Here is a 25,756-nt window from a genome sequence, read left to right on the forward strand (position 1 = left end):
GTTTTAAACATGATATAATGTCATAAATATATAATTGTGAAACACTTTAATGTGAGCCCATTCTTAAATCTATTTAGCCTATGTGGGTACTTTATTAATTTAGAAAGTGAGAATCAGAGATGAACTTGCCCAGGATCATACAGAAATTGATGGTGAATTCAATATTTGAACCCATCACTAATTATCTGAAAATCCTCATCTTCTCTAATATATTGAGGATTGGTTCATATATTATTAACAAATGTTATATGCTAATTCCAACTCTATAGCCCTGGGGCTTCATATGCATCATGATTAAGCCTATATCTAAACTTTACATGGTAGAAATTATCTTTAGTTTACATATGACAAAACTACGATTCAAACAGGTTAAGTAATGTGTCAAAGAACGTATAGCTAGAGAACCCTTTTTCTTTTCTTTTAGAAATTTTTGATGCCAATCATAGTGCCATATACATAAGGACATTGAATAAACTGTGATCAAATTGTTGGATGAATTAATGAATATGTACTTTACAAAAATTGCATATTTCTTTAATTCCTCTTATGTCTCAGTCAAACACACACACACACACATAGATTTTCATAGAGATTTTTTTTCTTTTTTTGTGGAGACAGAGTTTCACATTGTTGCCCATGCAGGAGTGCTGTATCGGGCTCACTGCAACTGGGTTGCAGCCTCCCAGCTAAAAGCCTCCAGAGTTCAAGCAATTCTCATGCCTCAGCTTCTTGAGTAGCTGGGATTACAGGCTCCTGCCACCAGGCCTGACTGATTTTTTCTATTTTAGTAGAGATGAGGTTTCACCATAATGCCCAGGCTGATCTCAAACTCCTGAGTTCAGGCAACCAGCCTGTCTCAGCATCCAAAAGTGCAAGGATTACAGGCGTTAGCCACAGTGCTTGGCTGATTTTCACAGATTTTTCTTAAGGACTGAACCAATAAGCAACTATAGAAAAAATCAGCCAATTGCAATGATTCTATGGTGTTATTTCAAAGTAATATAAAATGTACATTGACTTTTTTCTGGAAACCTACATTCAGCCTTATCATTGAACTATCTGATTTTCTGTGTAGTCTGAATTCAACAGTATTTAATATTTGAGGAAAAAGCTATGATTACATCTGAAGTTTCAACAGAATTTCCCCAAATAAGCAGTAAAACATAGATTTTATTTGATAGCTTTTTAAATTAACATAGAAAGCAATAGGTAATAAAGTGCTATTTTGATTTGCAAAGGAAAAAAATCCACGTACAAATTTTTTCAGTTGATATGTTGGATAAACTTTTGAAATTGGAGACAATTTGAAAAACTTTGCAGATAAACTGTGTACCTAGACATATTGAAAAACTTAAGAAAAGGCTAGGTATGTCATGAATGCAAAAAGTGTATGCAAAGACTAGTCTATTTTATCATTTGCCACTAAAATATACACAAATCTGTTATAAAATGTTAAAATGTATCACAACTTATACAAAAACAGAGACCATCCATGTTGTTATTCTCAGATGAGAAAAATGGTAATATAAAAATGCACTATTAAATCATAACTGCATTACATATTACAATACTATAATAATTTTAGAGTCACCTGCTGCTGTTATTGCAGTGTGCTCCAGTGCTGTGAGTATCCCCTTAAAAAGCCCTGTGATGCTAATTATCTCCATGAGAGCAGTTTTTTCTATCCAGTAAATTGGAAATCAAAGTTAAAAAATGATCTCTTACAGTTCCTGTGTATTTTTCATAGTGTTTAGCACCCTACTTTAAACTTGAACACCATGGGACCCATAGGAAGTGCCAGTAGTGATGCTGTGTTATCCCGCAGAAAGAAAGAAGTCATGATATTACAAGAAAATGTTGAATTGCTTGCTTTGTACCACAGATTGAGGTATGTAGTTGCAGTTGCCTGTGATTTTAAGATGAATGAATTCAATGTAAGGACCACTGTGCTACACCAGGAAACACAAAAACCTTGTACTTTTTATGAAATACTTTTTAATCTCATACTGAAAATGCGACTTTTATGTAGGTGCTGGATTACTATAAGAAAGTCATACCTATAGACACGAATGTGATTCAAGAAAAAGTGAAGCCATTAGACGACAACTTAAAGCAAAAGGAAGGTGAAGATTCTAAGCTGGAAAATTGAAGACTAGCAAAGGATGGATTGATCAGATCTTGTGTACATGTGTCAGATACTTGTATTTCTTGAAAAACTTTTAGAAAGAGACTGAGCTTAAAAATGTCAAGATGAGAGGAGAAACAACTTTTGCCAACCAAGGGGCACCATACTAGTTCCCAAAGCCAGTAATAAAGTCATTAAGGAGAAAGGATATATGCTTGAACTGGTTTTTAATATAGACAAGTGTCCTATCCTGGAAAAAAAAAAAGCCACACAGGACGTTTATTAGTCAAGAAGAGATAAGTACCAGGAATTAAGGTGGGAAGGCATAGGCTAACTCTATTGTTTTGTGTAAATGTAGTTGAGGTTGTGATTAGGATTGTCCTTATCTATAAAGCTGCCAATTCCTGAGCCTTGAAGGGAAAAGATAACCACCAGCTGCCAATCTTTGCTTGTTCAGGAAGACCTGGACAAGGGGAATCCCTTTTCTGGATTGGAACATTGATACTTTGTCCCTGAAGTCAAGAAGTACCTTGACAATAAGAAACTGCCTTTTAAAGTTCTGTTGAGATGAGACAATGGCCCTGACTACCCAGAACCCCATGAGTTCAACACTGAAGGCATCAGTGTACTCTACTTGACCCCAAATACAATCTAGTTCAGCCTCCAGATCAGGGGGTCATAAGGACCTTTATGGCTTTATGGCTCATTACACACACTACTCTACCAAAAGGATTGTCAATGCTTTGGAAGAGAACCGTGATAGAGAGAACATCATGAAAGTCAGTGAAGATTGAGAAAAAGCTGTGAAAGCCATCGAGCCTGAAACAGTAACTTCCTGCTAGAGAAAATTGTGTTAAGATATGTTTCATGACTTCATGGGGTTTGTGACAAAGTCAACCCAGGAAATCACAAAAGAGATGTGTAGATATGCCAAAAAACAAAAAATCAAACAACAACAACAAAAAACAAAGGTGGAGTGGAAGATATGGATGTTGGAGAAATTCAATAGCTCATAGAGAAATTAACAGAAGAGACTTGATGAAGGTGAGTCCTTCTAAACCACTGCCAGATGATGAAGCAGATGACATAGAAGAAGCAGTGTCAGAAAACAAATTGACATTAGACCGTCTGGCAGAAGGGTTCCAATGATTCAAGACTGCCTTTTATGACTTACAAAATGGATCTTTCTATGCTTAGTAGTTAAGTATTTGGGGAGTCAAAGTTATATGAGATTTTTGACTGCACAGGGAATCTGTGCACCTAATGCCTGCATTGTTCAAAGATCAGCTGCATTTACTCTCGAGGAGTTTCAGGTGTTATCTGTTTCCTCATTTAGATAGTGTACAAGGTTAGAGATGGTTGGCCTCTCAGAAGTCAAACACATAAATGTCTCAGAGCTGGAATAGGTTGAAAAGGACTCTGTGTGTGTGTGTGTGTGTGTGTTTGTGCTTTAAAATTGGGAAAAGAAAGGTCTATGTTAAAACACTGGGTTTACCATTTAATTTCTCTGTGATCATGAAGTCCATTTTATATCTCCAGTTTCTAATTTATAAAATGATGACAAACATACCACACATTCTAAGTTTTGTGAGAATTCATTTGTGATAATCTACATGATAACATTTTCATTGATGTAAACATGTTGAAGTCAGACTGCCACCAGGAGAAGCCAGCCGTCTGCCTGTTTTACACATTAAATTCAGCAAATGTAATATGGTTTAGTTGCTTCATCCAGGATTGTGTTATATAATTTGAATGTGTAATAGCATTGATTTTATAATATCAAATGTCCTGATACTCAATAACCCAGTCAAATAACTATTTTATAGAGATATCTTTTTCCCTGGAGAGTAGATGAATGGGCAGTGCACCACCAGGGTGTGCTGCTTCTGTTACCAAGCAAACTTCCCTGATTTGTATAGTTTCTTTCTAATGCAATGATGTTAATCAAATATAGTCTTGGTCTAAGAAACTTCTCTCTCTCTCTGTCTGTCTCTCTAATCCCCTTTCTATTTGAATCGAATAGAGAACTACATAAAGACAGACATAGGAATTACTGTAATCATATCACTAAAAGATAATAAATGTTAAGTATAGCATCGGCATTTTCCTTTGTGGGGATCATACTGGATATAGAGATTCTTTTTAAAAATTATTTTAAAATTATATTTTTCACAGTATAAAACAATATATACCCTTTCCACTTAAGATATTAGCATTCCACATTATTTGACATCTTTCCAAATGCAAATTTAATGAATGCACAGTATATTTTAATTAAGCATTCTTCATTACTTGAACATTTAGAAATATTCCAATTTTGTAATATCACGTAATTAGCAACATAGTAATCATCTTTGCATACACATATTTTTTGCATAGATCTGGCAATTTTTAGAATAAAGTCCAAGTAGTTAACAAATACAAATCTCCTAATTTATGTCAATAAATTTTTAAAATAAATTTACTACCACATATAACACTACATGAGAGTGCCCATTTCTCCACACCATGCCAATAGTTAGAAATATGAAACATTCTAATTAGCTAAATTAGAAGTTATTTTTAAATAATGGGTAGTTATACAATCTGTATATTATTATAATTCCGTATACTTTATAAAGCTATGTTTAACACTTTGTAAGATTATTTTTTATTTTGTTTTAGAGATGGTCTTGCTCTGTTGTGTAGGCTGGAGTGCAGTGATGCAATCATAGCTTACTACAGCCTCAACTCCTGGGCTCATGTGATCCTCCTGTCTTAGCCACCCAAGTAACAGGGATTACAGGCATGTGCCACCACACCCAACTAATTGTTTTGATTTTTTTGTAGAGATGGGGTCTCACTATGTTGCCCAGGATGGTCTCCAGCTCCTGAGCTCAAGTGATACTCCTGCGAGAGCCTCCCAAAGAGCTGAGATTATAGATGTGAGCCACTGTGTCCCAGCCACTTTCTTAATACTTACTGGTTGGCTACAATTTTAGAATAATTTTTAAAAATAATTTTGGTGACTTGCTTTCTGATTTGAGAATGATTCTGGTATCTTAACTTTAAATGTAGTTTTGGCTGTTGGTTAGAAAAATATTATTTACTATATGAGAGAGGTCAGCATATTCTCATTTAATAAGATGTTTTATTATGAAGGGGTTTTAGCTATGAAGTGCTTTTATAGTACAAATGAGATTTCATTGCCATTGAACTCCTCTGGTTTATATAAATGATATATTACAATACATTTTTCCTTTAACATTTAAAAATAATGCTATATATTCTAATATCAAATTATACCTATAGTTTTGTTTAAATCTTCTTGACTTTGTGGCTTATTCTTTTGCAAATTTGATGAATTCAATAACTGCTGATTTAATTTTAGACATTTTTATTCACACATAAATTATATTCATTATCCATTTTCCTTTGATCTGTATGTTCCAGGATATATGTGTATAATATTTTATGCTGTATTATTTGGAGCACAAAGTTTTAATATTTTTATATCCACTCATAGTTTGTTATGAACACAAAATTACTTCTTCCTTAATCCAAAGTAAATTAACTAAAAGTTTTACTTCCTTGATATTATTTAACAAGATAAACAGTTAAACATTTGAATCAGAAAAACCTAGGCTCAAATTTCAACTCTGTGATCTTAACAAGTAACTTCTTTGTGGCTTAATATCCTCTTCCATACTTGGAGAAATAATGGTAACTTTACATATTAGTATAGTAGTAAGTGATATGGCATATGCTTGTATTAGTCCAGTACCTACAAAGAGGAGGCACTCAGTAAATATGTTGTAGATGTTCTCTGTTTCCTTCCATGCCGCTGTCTATAATCTTACTTGTAGTTCTGCTTTGTTTTTCATGCTTATTGTCTTTTCATTATTTTCTTTACCTTATTATTTTACATTTTATTCTAAAGGAACTTTAAAATTTGTCTTCAGTTCACAGATGCAACTTTCTGTATCAATTTTCTAGCAAGGCCCATTCTATTACTGCTATTTCACTGGTCAATTTTTCTTCTACCCAACACCCATGACTTCCTAGTCGATTATGTTGTCTCCTTGACCTGTTCTTTACATATGTCAGATACTTGTATTTCTTGAAAACACCTTTTTAAATACTTTGGCAGAAACGGTTGTCTAACACAGTTTGTTTAAACAATTGTCAATAATATTTGTTTGCTTTGCTTCCTTTTCTAAGTTATTCCCTGAAATTTGATTTTCACTGTGGAGATTCTGGATAATATTCTCCTCTTTCTCTTACACAAATGTATTTTTTTCCACAGGGATCAGATGATAATTTTTATCTATTTTTAAAATTATGAAGCATTTGGTACATATAAAAACATATATAACAGTAAATAACAATACAATATAATAGAACATTTCCCAAGCTATTGAAGCCCCCTGTAAGCCCTCTGCAATTACCTCCCTTAGTTTCTCATGTATTTATATATCTCAGAACTTCTTTCTAGGATTTCTCTAAATTATATCCTTCCTAAAGTATGTTCTTTCCTAAAGTATATTCTCTAGATGCTATTGCAGGGAGTATCAGTTGGTGACAGAACTTTGATTTATTAAAGTGTCTTTAATTTGGCTTTCTTGAAAGTAGTTTTTGCAAGATATATTATTTTAGGTTGAAATAAACTTTCAGCATTTAGAAAATATAATTCTAGTGACTTTTGGCTTCCATTGAGAATTCTATTGAACAGCCAAATGTTAATCTAGCTGTCATTACTTTATTTGTAAATCATCCTTTGTCTCTGCTTTTTCTAAGCAGCTACTCTTTTATTTGGTGCTCTGTAGTTTTTCTAGTTTCATATCTAGGTTTGAAAATGTATTCAGTTTGGGATTTGTTAGTATCCCTCAGCCTGACTTAATTAGTTCTGAGAAATTCTAAATATTTTCTCTCTTCAGTGTATTATTTTCTCCAGAACTTTGAGAGATACATGCTGAACTATCTCAATATCTTCATGTTTCTCAGCCTCATATTTATGCCTTTCTATCACTTTGGTGCAAAATGGGCACCAATTACATGTTTTTTGCATTTATATCTTCTGTGGCATTAGTTCTCTTGTAATCTGCTATGATGTCATATAAACTTAGTTTCAATTCACTAACTATATTTTTATTTCTGAAGAGTCAATTTTGCTCTTTCTTAACTATGCTTATTCATCTTTGAGAGATGCTTGGTCTTTACTCGTGTTTTTATTCCACATTTTATTCAAATAAACTTAGTCATATTCAGATTATATTTGTAATAATTCTAATATCATCAGTGTCTGCTATCAATTAGTCCTGCTGTTGCTCAATCACAATGCCTAGTTTATTTTTGGGGGAAGGGTTTATGATATCTGATTCTGAACATATATTTATTAAAACTTTCTGGGAATTTGTTGAAGTTTGATGTGAAGGTGTGTTTATCAAGAAGGAACTTACCTACTTTATGTCCTAGAAAGCTACAAACTCAGATCTTTCAATTAAAATTACTTAATTACATATAATTTGAATTAAAGATGCAAGCCCACTGAAGAACAGACCTATGTCCCAAAATATTTTAGGAAGACTACTGCTTCTCCCTTCACCCAAATCAAATCCTAATCAGAGAATCTCTTACTTAATCCTTTCGACTTAGATCTTTGTAAGTCTGAGCTTTTCACAAAGGTCTCCAACCACATTCCTCACTACATAATACCTTGTCTTTGTCTTTGACTCTCTCTTAAGCAGTCGTTCAAACTAAAGCTCTAAGCTACCAGAGATCAGATACCTTGGGTCAGTGAGGAGCTTCAACATTCAATTACTTCTTGGACTTGTGCTCTTGCTTCATTCCTGGCTTCAGAGAAATTCCATCCATCTCTAGATCATGTTAATTTATATAATTGCTATTTTTAAAATGTTACTCAGAACTTAAATGATATTTTGAACATTTCGTATAGAATTTTTCACTATTTCCTAGAACTCATAGTGGTGCTTCAAACTAGTGACTGACTTCATATGAGGATTTTAAAATCATCGGTATGTTTACCATTGTATAAACTCAAAGAGAAATGTCCAGCAGATCCTATTTAATTCCACCTTGATCATGAATTTTCCTTTATCCTCACCTAAGATACGTCTCTGTTCCAATGATCACATAAAAGTCTAGAATTGCTGGAAAGAAAGTCGGACACAGACATGGATTACAGGGAATGTCTCCAATGATAGACTGCTCAATTTTGAGGCTCTTTCTAACAATATCTTCTCTCCATTACTTCTTGACTAAGTCCTTTCTTTCAATTCTGTCTGCCTTCTTCCCTTACTGCAATCATCGTTTTTGTAAGTAAGAAGAGACTCTGTAAGAGTATATAATATCCTTTCTGTACATTAATGGCTTCTCTGAGTAATTAGTTTTGCTTCTATGTTGGCACACAATGGAGGCAGGGAAACAGGGAGGGAAAATCCCTTTTTACAGGGCAATTGAGAGAGCAAAGGTGGAGGAAAATGCAGAATAAACATGTAAATAAATTCTTAAAGATTTTAGAGAGAAATTCATTGATTCCTTATGGTATAACGTTGCTTTCCTTTAGAGTAAGTAAATAGTTTTCTCTTTATGGGATCTCATACCAATAATTTAATATCAAGAATATTAGTTTACTCTGGTCATTACTGCTCTTTTTCAATTTCCTGTACTTAAGTGTACAGGATTCATTTCACTCAGTCCTACACAATGTCTTCTGCCTGCTAAATTTGAAGCAATCCTATCCCTACAATTTCTTGGGTAGTCTATGATCACTGCACAGCAGACCCATACGAATGCTATTGCCCAACCCTGATATTATGCCAGTGACTGGCTATGCTCTAACGTTTTGTTGTTACCCTTACTGTTCAGTGAACCAGAGCTTAGAGGAACAATACTACTCAAGAAATATCATATACTTAAGTCTGTGGTAAACATATGTCTCTCATGGCAAAAGTAGTCAAAGGTGACATTAATTCTACTTCTTCAGTCAGATCTGAAGCTTATCTAGTAGTTATGATTTGACTCAAGAAGTTCCTAAAGTTGATATGCAAATCAATTCTTAGAACAGGGCACAAGTCTCACAAATGATTGCAAAGTGATAAGAATGACCAGCATAACAAGTTTTCCCTTTTACCTTTGAATAGATATCTGTGATATTGCCGAAGCTGATTTTTTTCTTTCTCTCTCCTGTCCTCTCTCCCTACTTCCCTCCATCCTTTTCCCAGTTCTGTTCTGCTTCCAGAAGGGAAGGTAGAGATGCCATAGTTTTCAAGATCTATTTTGCTCTACTTGCAAAATAATTGTTTGGCAGATGCAGGGTGGAAGGCTTCAGAAACAAGCCAGAAGTTTAAGCAGGAAAGATATAAAAACCTTAATAGAGGATTCTATCCTTTGAATAGAAAGTAGTATTAAATATAATTTTATTAAATAGAAGCTCATATATAAAAAATTTGATTAATTGTATAAATGAAATTTTTTAAGCGTTGAAAATAAGTTACCAATGTGGTTAATAATTTCATAGAATCATGCCATCTTCTAATCTCCAGAAAAATCTATAAACATAAATATAAATTTTGGATTATACTTATGTATAATAAATGGGAGTAATGCATACTTAGTTTTTAAAATTTAATATGTTGTTAAACATAATAGAAAATAATCAGAAAAATGATTAAAAGTTACTTAAGCTGGTTCATATATTTTTACTTTTAGTCTTCATCTCCTAATTTAATATAGTGATATATTTGATATTATTAGCTCCTTGATTTGTTTAGAAAAAAACTGTTTATCTTGAAAAAATTCCTTCAGACTCAATGAATGATAAATACATTCCTTTTAATAGACAACATATGTTGAGCAATGTGCTAGGAACTTTATGCGAGGTTTACATGTATTGCTTTCATTTCAATGCACTGCAGTGAGGTATTTATGACATTATCTTAATTTTGCACTCGACAAAACTGAGTCTCAGAGAATTTAACTGACTTTCTGGTCCCCAGATAGTAAGTAGTGGATGCAAAATCTGTATATGTCTGGCTTCAAATCATTTACTTCTATCTATGCTGCATATCAATACCTTTCGTTAGGAAGAATACAGAATTCAAAATGTAATGGTGCCCTTAAATATGCTTGCTGTAAAGACAGAATATCTTCTTATTACAAAAATCTCCTATCAACTAGAATTATAGCATTTCAGAGTTGAAAAAGCCCTGCAAACCACCTGATCCTGTGTCTTCCATGTTGTGGGGCCACTGTGCTTGGTCTACTGTTACAAACTCACAACAGTGAGGGGAGGAAAATTTTCAAATTGTTCAAAAGAAATACACTGACTTCTGATATCAGTCAGACACTGTTTGAACTATTAGCTCAAGGCATTTCAGTTTCAACTCTAGATAATGTTAAATTCCCTTTGGTGATATCATATCTTTGTGAAACTGATTGAATTTTCTAGGTTGAGATGATAAAAAGAAAGTACCGGAGGATAATCAGTGTGAAACAGGAGAGGGTAGCAGTGTTTAATCCAATTTCAAAGTTTAAGAAGTTGTTCATTGCTCAGATAGTTTGCACATACCATTAACAACTAGTGGTGTTTCTTTAAGAGTGAAACTTTAAAAAATTTCTTTCAAACTATTTGCATTCTTTTTTCAAATGGATACTGAGTTTAAAACTTGCATGTACAGTATGATCTGTTTTGAAAATGCACCTATATCAGCTGCATCCCTATCAAGATCTCCATCATCTCTGGCACTGTGTGCAGTCAATCTCTGCTATATAGAAACAAACACTGTTCTGATTTCTACAACCATGCATTAATCATGATAATGCAAAGATTTTACATAAATGGGGGCATAAAGCATGTGCTCTTTCATGTCTGCCTTATTTTTGTCAGCATGATTTTGGGATTTTTTATCCATGTTATTATATATATAAGCAATTCATTTATATTTCTAAGTAATATTCCATTGTATGAAATACCAAAATTTGTTTATTAATTCACCTGCTTTTGAATAGTTTATTTCCCAATGTATGCTGTTAAACACAAAACTACAATACATATTTTTATATAAATCTTTTTCGGTGGATAGACATATCAAGAACTGTGATCACTCTGTGACTTTACTCTACTTATAAGCAAAGAAGTTAGCTTGGCTTAGTTTCCTGGATTCTGATGGAAAATTATCACAGCACAATTCAGAATTGCAAAAATATAGAACCAGCCCAAATGCCCATCAATCAACTAGTGGATAAAGAAACTGTGGGATATATATTTATATATGATGAAATACTACTCAGCCACGAAAAGGAATGAATGAATGGCATTTGCAGCAACCTGGATGGAATTGGAGACTATTATTCTAAGTGAAGTAACTCAGGAATGGAAAACCGAACATCACATGTTCTCCCTCATAAGTGGGAGCTAAGCTATGAGGATGCAAAGGCATAAGAATGATGCAATATACTTTGGGGCCTCACAGGAAATGGTAGGAGAAGGGTGAGGGATAAAAGACTACAAATGGGATTCAGTGTATATTGTTTGGGTGATGAGTTCATCAACATCTCACAAATCACCACAGAAGAACTTACTCATATAACCAAATGTTCCCTCAAAACCTATGGAAGGCCGGGCGCGGTGGCTCAAGCCTGTAATCCCAGCACTTTGGGAGGCCGAGACAGGTGGATCACGAGGTCGAGAGATCGAGACCATCCTGGTCAACATGGTGAAACCCCGTCTTTACTAAAAATACAAAAAATTAGCTGGGCATGGTGGCGTGTGCCTGTAATCCCAGCTACTCGGGAGGCTGAGACAGGAGAATTGCCTGAACCCAGGAGGTGGAGGTTGCTGTGAGCCGAGATCGCGCCATTGCACTCCAGCCTGGGTAACAAGAGCTAAATTCCGTCTCAAAAACAAAACAAAACGAAACAAAACAAAACAAAACAAAAAAACCCTATGGAATTTTTTTTTTTAAAAAGAGAATGGAACCAAATATTTACATATTTCATTGGAATTTTCTCTTCCCCAATAAATGAAAAATTACAACTTAAAAGAAAAAGACTTGTTCTGAGTCAGAAACAAAAGGCTATTCTTCAAAGCACAGTAAACATCATGACATGAGTATCCACATATGCGTGTTGCCCTGGCCTCCAGGTTTCACGGGGTAATACAGTGGGGCCCAGGTGGATGCTATGCATGCTTCAGGTCTGTGCTTTAGCTATGAAACCCCAACCTTAGACAGTCTGCATCTTTTATAATAGGTTAGAAGAAATCGGGCCTGAACTTTTCCCAAGAAAGACGTATTATCTTCACTATATTGGGAAGTAAATACAGTTACCCTTCACTCTTGATGAATATATTATTTCTATATTTCAAGTTTTTGTGTTTTTTAAATATAAAAACAACCTTAAAGAAATAATTTTCATTTCCAGTACAACATGCAAAAAACTTGTAAGTTGTCCTTCTCATCCACACAACAAGGGAAAACCCTGAGCAAACTGAAAATTAGTAACTCTTCTTAAATCCACCAAAGAATTGAGGTCACAATACAAGCCACTGCCTCCTAAATGGGATGGAAGGATAGATACAGAGAATCACAGCTTACCAGAAGCAAAAGCTTGCAGTACAGCCAGCAACTAGAGGGAACGCTTAAAGGATAATTGATAAATTGCTGGAAACAGACTGAGTACGGACTAGATTGAGAGAGAAAACCAACTAAGGGTCCAGCCATACAAGGTTTGGAGTCCCTCAAACTTTCATCAGTTTTAGCTCCAGTCCCACCAGGCTCTCAGGGTGAACAACAGAGAAAAATCCAGTCATGCTTCTGGTTAAGGGAGGAACAAGGGGCCATTCTGAAAAATTCCCAGAGAATTCTGTTCTTCTGAACAAAAGCCTGCCCTGAAGAGAAAATATTTTACCGGAGCCTAACAAACATGGGCTTTACCAGAGCTTAACTGACCTATGGAAAGTAAAATTTCCAACTCCAGGCCTCTCAAACTTTCCTAGTATAATTAAAGGGGAGTGGGGGAGGAAACTAAGAAGCATTGTGAGAGCTATAGAACAGAGGAATACACCCACCAAAAGACTGAGACATAATCCTAGGGTTATGGAATGCTTCCACGTTCCAAATACTTAACCACCACATCAATAGAACTCCAGTGTAATAACAAAGGATTACGGTTTAAACAACTACAAGGCTTGGACTCTAAGACAGAGTCACTAGGGAAATTCAAAGACAACAGGAGATACAAATACAAGGACACTCGAAGAAATTTAAAATGGCACAGATCATTACAGCAAACAGCAAGCGCAACCTAACTCCTGGCCAGATAAACATGAAACATCATACTAAAAGCCTACCTCATTCAGTTTCTTTTACCCCATACGATATACACGTCTTTCAACTAAAAATTACAAAGCATGCTAAAAAGCAAAAACTAAAAGATGAAAAAACAAAGAAAGTATGTTAGAGATTTTGGAGTTATCAGGCTGAAAATTTAAAATAACTATAATTAATATGCTAAGGTATCTAAAGGGAAAGATGGAACAAAATATTCAAGAGCTATAAGAACTACAAAAATATGATTTATGAAAGAAAATAATGATTAGTTAGACCTCATTGAAATTGAAAACTTCTCTGTGAAACACACCATTAACAAAATGAAAAGACAAGTCGCTAATGGAAAGAATATATTTGCAAAACCCATACCTGATGCAAATGCAGATACTTGTATCCGCAATTAAAAAGAACCCTTAAACTCACACAATATGAAAATACACAACCCAATTAAGAAATGGTCAAAAGTCTGAACAAACATCTCGCCAAAATATATATATGGATGACCAATAAGCATATAAAAAGATGCCCAATGTAGAGGAGGCAGACTAAGAGGGCTGAACAGGAACAGCTCTGGAGTGCAGTTCCCAGTGAGTGTTGAGCAGAGGTGAGTTATCTCTGCATTTCCAAATGAGGTACCAGGTGCATCTCAAGGGGACTGGTGGCACAGTAGGTGTAGCCCAGGAAGGGTGAGCTGAGGCAGGGTGGGGGGCCTCCTCACCCAGGAAATGCAATCCTGGGAGGACCCCCCCCACCCAACAGATGCCATCAGGAGCTTTTGCATCCACTCCAGCACTCCAGTTGAGATACTGCAGCCCTCCAGCTGTTTTTACTGCCCATGGACCAGGATATTCCCTGGGCAGAAAAGCTCCATGTGTTTCCAGTATGGCTATTTCAGCTGGTGCCACGGGTTTCCACACAAAAACTCAGACAAATCTGGGTGGCCATTTCAACTGGTGCCTGGAACACCTAGGAGACAGAGCTGCCTATATAACTGAAAAAGAGGGGGTCGAAAGCAGGGAACCAGGTGACAGGCTTTGTGAGTCCCACCCCCACAAAGACCAGCAATCTGAAATGCTCTGACTTGAGAGTTTTGCAGCAAGCACAGCTGAACCCAGGATGATCAAGCTCTGTGAGGAGAAAGGCATCTGCCCCTAACAAAGCAGTCCACCACTACTGAGGCAGTTCTAACTGTACCTCTGTAAACAAAATGGCAAGGAAGTTTAACAGCACCTGGGCAGGGCCTATGGCAGCTCTCAGCAATGCCTCTGCTAGCAGACTATGACTAGACTACCTCCTTGCTGGGCAGGACATCTCTGAAAAAAGGCAGCAGTATGTCAGGAACTTATAAATAATGCCCCATCTTCCCAGAACAGAGCACCTGGGGAAAAACACAGTTTTGAGTTCCACTGCAGCCGTCTTAAACATACCTGCCCAGAAGCTCTGAACAGAATAATGGAGCTCCCAGCACAGCACCAGAGCTCTGATAAGGGTCAGACTGTCTCCTCAAGCAGTTTCCTGACCCCTGTATATCCAAAGAGGAACCTCATGAAGGAGAGCTATGGCTGACATCTGGCAGGTACCCTTCTGGGACAAAGATAACAGAAGAAGAAACTGGCAGCAACCTTTGCTGTTCTGCAGCCCCCATGGGTGATTCCCAGGCAAGTCGGATCTGGAGTGGACCTCCAGCAGTTCTGCAACAAAGGGGTCTGACCATTAGAAGGAAAACTAAAAAACAGAAAGAAATAACTTCAACATCAACAAAAAGTATGTCAACTCAAACACCCCATCCGAAAGTCACCAACTACAAAGACCACAGGTAGATAAATCCACAAAGATGGTAAGAAACCAGCACAAAAAGGATGAAACACCAAAACAAGAATGGCTTTCCTCCTCCAAGGGCTCACAACTCTTTTCCAGGAAGGGAATAAAGCTGGATGGAGAATGAATCTGATGAATTGACAGAAGCAGGCTTCAGAAGGTGAGTAATAACGAACTTCTCCAAGCTAATAGAACATGTTCTAACCCAATGCAAAGAAACTAAGAACCTGGAAAAAAGGTTAGACAAAATGCTAACTAGAATAACCAGCTTAGAGCAGAACATAAATGACTTGATGGAGCTGAAAAACACGACATGAGAACTTCATGAAACATACACAAGTTTCAGTAGCCAAATTGACCAAGAAGAAGGAGGATATCAGAGATTGAAGATCAATTCAATGAAATAAAATGAGAAGGCAAGATTAGAGAAGAGTGAAAAGAAATCAACACAGCCTCCAATCAATATGGGATTATATGAAAAGACCTAATCTATGTTCAATAGGTGTACCAGAATGTGATGGGGAGAATGAATCCAAGCTGGAAAACACTCTTCAGGTTATTATCCAGGAGAACTTCCCCAAACTAGCAAGGCAGGCCAACATTCAAGTCCAAGAAATATGGAGAACATGATAAAAATATTCCTCAAGAAAAGCAACCCCAAGGCACATAATCATCAGAGTCACCAGGGTTGAAATGAAGGAAAAATTGCTAAGGGCAGCCAGAGGAAAGGTTGGGTTACCCACAAAGGGAAGCCCATTAGACTCACAGCAAATCTCTCAGCAGAACCTCTACAAGCCAGAACAGAGAGGGGACCAATATAAAATATTGTTAAAGAAAGGAACTTTTAACCAGAATTTCATATCCAGCCAAACTAAGCTTCATAAGCGAAGGAGAAATAAAGTTCTTTATGGACAAGTAAATGCTGAGAGATTTTGTCACCATCAGGCCTGCCTTACAAGAGTTCCACTAAACATGAAAAGAAACAACCAGTACCAGCCACTCCAAAAACATACCAAATGGTAAAGACCATCAATACAATGAAGAAACTGCATCAACTAATGGGCAAAACAACCAACTAGCATCCAAATGGCAGGATAAAATTTACATATAACAATACTAACCTTAAATGTAAACGGGCTAAATGCCACAATCAAAAGACACAGACTGGCAAATTGGTTAAAGAGTCAAGAGCCATCAGTGTGCTGTGTTGAGGAAACACATATCACGTGCAAGGGACACACATAAGCTCAAAATAAAGGGATGGAGAAAGATTTACCAAGCAAATGGAGAGAAAAAAAAAAAAAACAACAACAAAGCAGGAGCTGCTCCTAGTCTCTGATAAAGTGGACTTTAAACCAACAAAGATCAAAAGACACAAAGAAGGGCAGTATATAATTGTAAAAGGATCAATGCAACAAGAAGAGCTAATCATCCTAAATATAATGCACCGAATACAGGAGCACCTGGATACATAAATCAATTTCTTAACAACCTACAAAAAGACTTGGAATACCACAGAATAACAGTGGGAATCTTTAGCACTCCACTGTCAATATTAGACAGATCAACGAAACAGAAAATTAACAAGGATCTCTGAGACTTGAATGGAGACCTGTACCAAGCAAACCTACTACACGTCCACAGAACTCTCCACCCAAATCCACAAAATATAAATTCATATCAGCACCACATTACACTTACTCTAAAGTTTACCATGTAATTGGAAGTAAATCACTCCTCAGCAAATGTAAAAGAATTGAAATCATAACTAACAGTTTCTCAGACCACAGTGCAATCAAATTAGAACTGAGGATTAAGAAACCAACACAGAACTGTGCAAGTTCATGGAAAACTAAGCAACTAGCTCCTGAATGTCAACTAGATAAACAATGAAATGAAGGCAGAAATAAAGATGTTCTTCAAAACCAACAAGAATGAAGACACAGCAAACCAAATCTCTGGGACACATTTAAAGCAGTGTCTAGAGAGAAATTTATAGCAATAAATGCCCACATGAGAAGAAAGGAAGGATCTAAAATTGAAACCCTATCATCAAAATTGAAAGAGGTAGAGGAGCAAGATCACAAAAACTCAAAGGCTAGCAGAAGACAAGAAATAACTAAGATCAGAGCAGAACTGAAGGAAATAGAGACACAAAAAAAACCCTTCAAAAATTCAATAAATCCAGGAACTGGTTTGTTGAAAAGATCAAGAAAATAGACAGAATGCTAGCCAGATTAATAAAAAAGAAAAGAGAGAAGAATCAGATAGATGCAATAAAATGTGATAAGGGGATATCACCACCAATTCCACAGAAATACAAACTACCATCAGAGATTACCGCAAACTCCTCTATGCACATAAACCAGCAAATCTGGAAGAAATGTATAAATTCCTGGACATTTGCACACTCCCAAGACTAAACCAGGAAGAAGTTGAAACCCTGAATAGACCAATAACAAGGACTGAAGTTGAGGCAGCAATTAACAGCCTACCAACCAACCAAAGTCCAGGACCAGATGGGTTCACAGCCGAATTCTACCAGACGTGCAAAGCAGAGCTGGTACCACTCCTTCTGAAACTATTTCAAACAATACAAAAAGAGGGAACCCTTTCCCAATCATTTTATGAGACCAATATCATCCTGATACCAAAACCCAGCAGAGACTCAACAAAAAAAGAAAAGTACAGGCCAATATCTATAATGAACATAGATGCAAAAGTCTTCAATAAAATACTGTCAAACCAATTGCAAGAGCACATCAAAAAGCTTGTTCTTCACAATCAAGTAGGCTTCATCCCAGGGAACAAGGCTGGTTCAACATACACAAGTCTATAAACACAATCCACCACATAAACAGAACCAAAGACAAATACCACAGGATTATCTCAATAGATTCAGAGAAGGCTTGCTACAAAATTCAGTGGCCCATTATGCTAAAAACTCTCAATAAACTAGGAAAATATCTCAAAATAGTAAAAGCTATTTATGAAAAACTTACAATGAAAGCATACTGAATGAGCAAAATCTGGAAGCATTCCCTTTGAAATATGGCACTAGGCAATAATGCCCTCTCTCATCATTCCTATTCAATATAGTTTGGAAGTTCTAGCCAGAGCAATCAGGCAAGAAAAAGAAATAAAGGGTATTCAAATAGGAAAGGAGGAAGTCAAATTGTCTCTATTTGCAGATGACATAATTGTATATTTAAAAGACCCCATCATCTAAGTCCAAAATCTCCTTAAACTTATAAGCAACTTCAGCAAAGTCTCAGGATGCAAAATCAATTGCAGAAAACACAAGCATTCCTATACACCAATAACAGACTAATGGAGAGTCAAATCAAGAGCAAACTCACATCCACAATTGCTACAAAGAGAATAAAATAGCTAGGAATACAACTAACAAAGGATGGAAAGGATCTCTTCAAGGAAAACTACAAATTGCTGCTCAAGGAAAAAGAGAGGACACAAACAGATGGAGAAACATTCCATGCTCATGGTTAGGAAGAATCAATATTGTGAAAATGACCTTCCTGCCCAAGTAAGTTACAGATTTAACACTATCCGCATCAAACTAGCAATGACTTTCTTCACAGAACTGGAAAAAAACACCTTAAACTTCATATGAAACCAAAACAGAGCCTGCATAGCCAAGACAATCCTAAGCAAAAAGAACAAAGCTTGAGGCACCATGCTAATGACTTCAAAGTATACTACAAGTCAACAGTAATCAAAACAGCATGGCACTGGTACAAAAACAAAGATACAGACCAATGGAACAGAACAGGGGTCTTGGAGGCAATGCCACACATCTATAACCATCTGATCTTTGACAAACCTGACAAAAACAAGCAATGGGGAAAGGATTCCCTGTTTAATAAATGATGTGGGGAAACTGGCTAGCCATGTGCAGAAAGCAGAAACTGGAACCCTTCCTGACACCTTACACTAAAATTAACTCCAGATGGATTAAAGACTTAAACATAAGACCTGGCACCATAAAAACCCTAGAAGAAAACCTAGGCAAAACCATTCAGGACATAGTCATAGGCAAGGACTTCATGACTAAAACATCAAAAGTATTGATGACAAAAGCCAAAATAGACAAATGGGATCTAATTAAACTCCAGAGCTTCTGTACAGCAAAATAAACAATCATTAGAGTGAACCAGCAACCAACAGAATAGGAAAAAAGTTTTGCAATATACCCAACTGACAAACAGCTAATATCCAGAATCTACAAGGAACTAAAACAGATTTACAAGAAAAAAACAAACAAACACATTCAAAAGTGAGAGAAGGATATGAACAGACACTTTTCAAAAGAAGACATATATGAGGCCAATAAACACATGAAACACATCACTGGTCATTAGAGAAATGCAAATCAAAACTGCATTGAGATACCATCTCACACCAATTAAAATGGTGATCCTTAAAAAATCTGGAGACAACAGATAATGGAGAGGATGTGGAGAAATAGGAACACTTTTACACTGTTCGTGGGAGTGTAAATTAGTTCAACCATTGTGCAAGACAGTATGGCAATTCCTCAAGGACCTAGAAATAGAAATTCCATTTGACCCAGCAATCCCATTACTGGGTATATATGCAAAGGATTATAAATCGTTCTACTATAAGGACACATGCACCCAAATGTTCATTGCAGCACTGTTTACAATAGCAAAGACCTGGAACCAACCCAAATGTCCATCGATGATAGACTGGACAGGGAAAATGTGGCACATATACACCATGGAATATTATGCAGCCATCAAAAACTATTAGTTTGTGTCCTTTGTAGGGACATGGATGAACCTGGAAACCATCATTCTCATCAAACTGACACAAGAGCAGAAAATCAAACACTGCATGTTCTCACTCATAGGCAGGTGTTGAACAATGAGAACACATGGACACAGAAAGGGGAGCATCACACACTGGGGTCTGTCGGGGGGAAATAGGGGAGGGACAGTGCAGGGTGGGGAGTTGGGGAGAGATAGCATGGGGAAAAATGCCAGATATAGGTGATGGGGAGGAAGGCAGCATATCACACTGCCATGTGTGTACCTATGCAACAATCTTGCATGTCCTTCATATGTATCCCAAAACCTAAAATGCAATAAAAAATATATCCAATCATGTTGCATGAAGGAATTTATTAGCTTCAGTTGCAGGAATGCAACATTTTTTAAAAAGAGAAATGTGACCCAAACTTTTGTGAGAAACACTTTGTGTTTTGATTGCTATTTCATATTTGAAGGACTCTTGAAAAACTAAAAAATACCAACATTGTCTTGCTCATGGCCTCTTTTGGTGGAAGACTATAAATGGGACATGAAACTCCCATAAGATATATCTAATGAAGCATTAAGAGATGGATAAACAGGTGCCTGTGGGAAAGGTACTCTTCCAGCCTTCTTATAGAAGAGTATTGAAACAGGAGAAAATGTTTACTTCATAGAGCTACCAATTGTAGAAAAGGAAAAGTCTTGGAAAAGACTTGTTCTGGCAAAGTGCACGCTTTGGCATCTCTGCAGAGAACATGAATGTTGCCTGCAAACATACAATGTCTGCTTGGTTACACATGACCACAACAGGGTGTGGGCACCATGGCTTCGGCATGCTTCTTGATAACATCATGAAGCTGGGCTCTGGCCAAAGAAATTTGAGATGAGCCAACATGTTGTGGAGCATGCAGAAGCCACTCATTACTGTTGTCTTCAAGAAGCCAGAGGAAGACATGCAAAGAATTAAACAAAGACACTGAAGCTGTGTTACAAAACAGTTGATCAGATTGAATTATCCACTCTCTACCAATCTTTTGAGAGTTCAATAAAAACTCGCAGCTCTTCAAGCAGAAAAAAAAAAAAATCTGGAGACAACAGATGCTGGAGAAGATGTGGAGAAATAGGAACACTCTTACAGTGTTGATGGGAGTGTAAATTAGTTCAACCGTTGTGGAAGAGAGTGTGGTGATTCCTCAAGGACCTAGAAATAGAAATTCCATTTGACCTAGCAATCCCATTACTGGGTATAGAGCCAAATGATTATACCCATAATCGTTCTATTATAAAGACACATGCACATGTATGTTCATCATGGCACTGTTTACAATAGCAAGACCTGGAACCAACCCAAATGCCCATCAGTGATAGACTGGACAAGGAAAATATGGCACATATACACCATGGAATACTATGCAGCTATAAAAAACAATGAATTCGTGTCCTTTGTAGGGACATGGATGAATCTGGAAACCATCATTCTCAGCAAACTGACACAAGAAAAGAAAATCAAACCACATGTTCTCACTCATAGGTAGGTGTTGAACAATGAGAACACATGGACACAGTGAGGGAAGCATCACACACTGAGGTCTGTTGTAGGGGTTAGGGGAGGGGCAGAATGGGGTGGGGAGGTTGGGGAGGGATAACATGGGGTAAAATATAGGTGATGGTGGAATGGAGGCAGCAAACCACCTTGCCATGTAAGTACCTATGTAACAACCCTGTATGATCAGCTCATGTACCCCAGAACCTAAAGTACAATAAAAAAAGATGCCCAATATAGTATATTATTAGGGAATGGAAAATTAAAGCAGTATTACATATCTATTAGAATGACTAAATTCTAAAACACTGACAACACCAAATGCAGGTAAGGTTTTGAAGTAATAGGAACTCTCATTCATTGCTAGGGGAATACAGAATGGTACAGCAATATTAGAAGGTGGTTTGGCAGGATTTTATAAAACTAAACATACTCTTACTATAGAATACAACAATTTCACTCCTATGATATCCACTATTGACACTTCTATTCATCATGGTACCAGATGTTCTAGTTGGGGAAATTAGGAAAGGTGTGGAAGTAAAACTGTCCCAGACTGGATAAGAAGATCTAAAACTATTTCTATTCACAGATAACATGATCTTGTACATAATAGAAAATCCTAAAGAATGCACTATAAACAATTAGAACTAAAAAATGAGTTCAACAAGATTGCAAGATAGAAGTCAATATAAAAAACACATTGTATGTCTATACATTTGCAATGTTCAATCTGAAAATAAAATTAAGAATGTAATTTCATATAAAATAGGATTAAAAAGCATAAAATACTTGGAAAAACTAATTTTAATAAAAGAAGTACAAAATATATATCTGGAAACTACAAAACATTGTTAAAAATTTAAAGAAAAGCTAAATAAATGGAAATTTTTTTTGTTGTTCCTGGCTTAGAAGACTTTTTAATACTGTTAAGGTGGCAATCATCCCCAAATTGATCTACAGATTCAATGCAATACTTAACAATAATTTCAGCTGACTTCTTTATAGAACCTGACAAATTGATCCTAAAATTGATATGGAATGCCGGTGACCTAAAATTGCCAAATCAATCTTGAAAAAGAATAATAGAGGTAAAGGACTCACATTTCCCTTTTGCAGAATTTACTACAAAGCAGCAATGCATATAGTGTGGTACTGGAATAAGGGTAAACACATGGATCAATGGCATAGAACTGAGACCAAAAACTGTTGACCATACTTCTGTGGTCAACTAATTTTTGACAAGACTTCCCAGATTATTTACTGGTAAAAGTAGATATTTAACAACAAATTGTTGTGGAACAGCTGAATAAACACCTGTAAAAGAATGACGCTGGATCCTTAATTCACATTTAGCTATACAAATTGAGTCAAAATGATGAAAGGCTTAAAAATATAAAATTCTTAGAAGAGAATATAGGAGCAAATCTTCATGACCTCAAACTTGGCAATGAATTCTAAAATAATTTCAAAATCTTGAGCAATAAAGAATAAAAATAAATTGAACTTCAATAAATTTGAAGTATTTTATGCTTTGAAGGATACTATCAAGAAAATAAAATGACAACTCATAGAATGGGAAAAATATTTTAAAATTATATCACTGATAATATAACTTGTACCTATAATATGTAAATAACACTTGCAACTCAGCAATACAAAGACAAATGACCAAATTTAAAAATTGGCAAAGGATATAAACATTTCTATGAAGAAAATACACAAGTGGACAATAAGCACATGAAAAGCTGTTAAGTATTGTTAGTCATTAAGGAAATGCAACTAAAAACCATAATAGGATGCCACTTCCCTGCCACTAGGATGGCTATAATAAAAAAGGCAGATAATATTAAAATAGATAACATATGTCAAATGGATGTGGAGAAACAACACTCATATACTGCTGATAGGAATGTAAAATTATGTAATCAATCTGAAAACAGTCTGATAGTTCCTCACATGTTTATACATAGAGTTACCATGCACATAAGTTTCCTGGGGCTGTCCTACAAAGTACCGCAAACTAGGTGATTGAAACAACAGAAATTTAATTTCTTATATTTCTGGGCGCTAGAAGTCCGAAATCAAATGTTGTCAGGGTTGTTTCTTTTTGAGGGCTATGACAGAGCATCTGTTCCATGCCTCTTTCCTAGCTTCTGTAGCCACATGTGTTCCCAGGCTTGTAGTTTTCTGCTTATTTCTTGTCATCATTTCCTCATGCATTTCTGTGTCCAAATTTCTCTTCTTTTGAAGTTTACCAGACAGACTGGATTAAGGCTCACTGTAATGACTCCATTTTAATTTGATTACTTCTGTAAAGAACCTCTATCCAGATAAGTCACATTCTGAGGCAGCAGGGGATAGGACTCTCACCTATCCTTTCTGGGGCATACAAGTCAACCCATAGCACCATATGACCAAGCATTTACATTCCTATATATATGTCCAGGAGAAATGATAACATATTTCCACACAAAATCTTCTGCATGATTATTTGTAGCAGCTTTACTGTAATAGCCTGATGGTGGAAACAATTGAAATGTCCATTGATTGATGAATGGACAATATGGAATATGATAATTATATTAATTCAGTTTTTTCAGTAGATTTTTGGGAAACAGGTGGTGTTTGGTTACATATATGAGTTATTTACTGGTGATTTATGCACAGCAAAAGAAGTAATCAGCAGAGTTAACAGACAACCCATAGAGTGGGAGAAAATCACTGCAAATTATAAATCCTACAAAGGACTAATGTCAATAATCTACAACTTTGAGACTTTGGTGCACCCATCACCTAAGCAGTATACACAGTACCCAATGTGTAATCTTTTATTCCTCACTTCCGCCACTCTTTCCCTGAGTCCCCAAAGTCCATTGTAGCATTCTTATGACTTTGCATCCTCACAGATTAGCTCCTACTTATGAGTGAGAACAATGATATTTGGCTTTCCATTTCTGAGTTCCTTCACTTAGAATAATGGTCTCCAATTCCAAGCAGGTTGCTACAAATGCCATGTCATGTCGAGAAGGGTTTTATTCCTTTTCACAGCTGAGTAGTATTCCATGATGTATATATGTACACCACATTTTCTTTATCCACTCATTGACTGATGGGCATTTGGGATGCTTCCATTTTTTGCAATTGCAAATTGTGCTGCTATAAACATTCAAGTGTAAATATCGTTTTCGTATAATGACTTATTTTGCTTTTGGTAGATACTCAGAAGTAGGATTCCTGGATCAAAAGGTAGATCTACTTTTAGTTCTTAAAGGAATCTCTACAGTTTTCCATGGTGATTGTACTAGTTTACATTCCCACCAACAGTGTAAAAGTCTTGCCTTTTTACCACATCCTCACCAACATCTATTGTCTTTTGATTTTTGATTATGGCCATTCTTGCAGAAGTGAGGTGGTATCACATTGTGGTTTTGATTGGCATTTCCTTGATAATTAGTGATGTTGAGCATTTTTTTTCACATATTTGTTGGCCATTTGTATTTTATCTTCTTTTGAGAATTGTCTATTCAGGTAGTTAGCCCACTTTTTGCTTTTTTTTTCTTGCTGATTTGTTTGAGTTCCTTGTAGATTATTGATATTAGTCCTTTGTAGGATTTATAATTTGCAGTGATTTTCTCCCATTCTGTGGGTTGGCTGTTAACTCTGCTGATTACTTCTTTTGCTGTGCATAAGCTTTTTAGTTTAATTAAGTCTTATTTATTTATCTTTGCTGTCATTGCATTTGCTTTTGTGTCCTTGGTTAGGAAGTCTTTGCGTAAGCTAATATCTAGAAGGATTTTTCCAATAGTGTCTTCTAGAATCTTTACAACTTCAGGTCTTAGATTTAAGTCTTTGATCCATCTTGAATTGATTTTTTTTAAGGTGTGAGATGAGGATCCATTTTCATTCTTCTACATGTGGCTTGCCAATTATCACAACACCATTTGTTGAATAGGGTGTCCTTTCTCTACTTTATGTTTTTGTTTGCTTGTCAAAGATCAGTTGACTTTAATTATTTGGGTTTATTTCTGGATTCTCTATTCTGAACTGGACTATATGCCTGTTTCTGTACTAGTACCATGCTATTTTGGTGACTATAACTCAATCTCTTTTACAATAGCTGCAAAAAACCTGAAATACTTAA

This window comes from Callithrix jacchus, chromosome 3, assembly GCF_049354715.1.
Source record: "Callithrix jacchus isolate 240 chromosome 3, calJac240_pri, whole genome shotgun sequence".
NCBI classification, from domain to species: domain Eukaryota; kingdom Metazoa; phylum Chordata; class Mammalia; order Primates; family Cebidae; genus Callithrix; species Callithrix jacchus.